Source organism: Mus pahari, chromosome 11 (genome assembly GCF_900095145.1).
Source record: "Mus pahari chromosome 11, PAHARI_EIJ_v1.1, whole genome shotgun sequence".
Lineage (NCBI taxonomy): Eukaryota > Metazoa > Chordata > Mammalia > Rodentia > Muridae > Mus > Mus pahari.
This window is the reverse complement of record NC_034600.1, coordinates 54542449-54543816: the sequence shown is the minus strand read 5'-3', so window position 1 is coordinate 54543816 and position 1368 is coordinate 54542449.

Below are 1368 nucleotides of genomic sequence, written 5' to 3'. Positions count from 1 at the left end.
CTTCTCCTTCTCTTTTCTCCTTCTCCTTCTCCTTCTCCTCCTTCTCCTTCTCCTTCTCCTTCTCCTTCTCCTTCTCCTCCTCCTCCTCCTCCTCCTCCTTCTCCTTTCTTCTTCTTCTTCTTCTTCTTCTTCTTCTTCTTCTTCTTCTTCTTCTTCTTCTTCTTCTTCTTCTTCTTCTTCTTCTTCTCTCCCTCTTTCTCTCTCCTTCCTTCCTTCCTTTCTGTTTTTTTTTCTTTTTTTGCAACTTAGTTTGTTCTTTGTCCTGTGACTACAGTTCCTTGTACTAAAACTAAAGCCGGCGGTGTTTGTTTCTCCATCCCATAATCTGAATTGGCACGGGGACTTGTTGTGGCCAGTGGTATGAAGTCGTACTAAGGGTGTGCCCATTTGAAGCAAGATCCATGAGGTTGACATGTTTCTGCTTGCTCTTTCAAACTTCTGTCATTGCCTTGAGAGCACTCCCAGACTAGCCTGGTGGGAGCTGTAAGATCCTTAAAACCGAGTAGTGGTGACCCATCTTTTACAGCCAAGGTCAGTTTAGACAGTCATTTGATGGTCCCCCATTGCTCCAGACATGTGAGGCTTGTAACGATCAGCAGAGAAGCCTCTCTGGACTCTTTGGTAGATGAGGGATAAGCACTTATGCCACTGGGACTTTGTGGTTGTTACTCAACATTGCTATGACAGTAGCTAACTGATACTGCTCATATGCTGATTACAGGAGTAGAGCTCTAAGTGTTGAGCTGTCATGATACTCCTTTAATAAGTGAATGATATCTCTACGTGACCTTTTCCTAGATGCACCTTTGGGGTATTTACTGAGCATCCTTTCTGTGCCCAGTGTTCTGTACTTGTGTAGTCACTTGATTGGATCCATAAAATGTATGGCTCTGTTAAACAAAATGTTTGGTGCAGGCAGAAATCACATCTTTCTCTTGTGCCTCTGTAATGCCTATCACATAGACAGTGGTTACTAGCACATGAAAGAATCAAGACACAGGTTAGAGGTCAGGTCTCCAATTGTGTGTTTTACTAACTCGAGTTTAAAGATCATATCTGGCCTTTAACCTGTAGTATTAAAACATGAATAGCTCTTAGTCAACTACGGCAATTACTTGATGAGAATTCACACAAACACATATCACCTTTCCGTTTTAGTTATACAAGAGTCAGTCTCTCACATCATCACCAAACCTTCATCTCTCCAGTAACACAACTTCCTGTCTTTTAAAAACCTTTTTTCCAGAGCATATACTATCATTAAAATGAGTGTTTATGTAGGAGGCAAAGAACATTTTAAACCATCACTAAAAAAATGTCTATACATTTTACAATTTTACAATTCCTTTTCTTTTTTTTTTTTTTTTT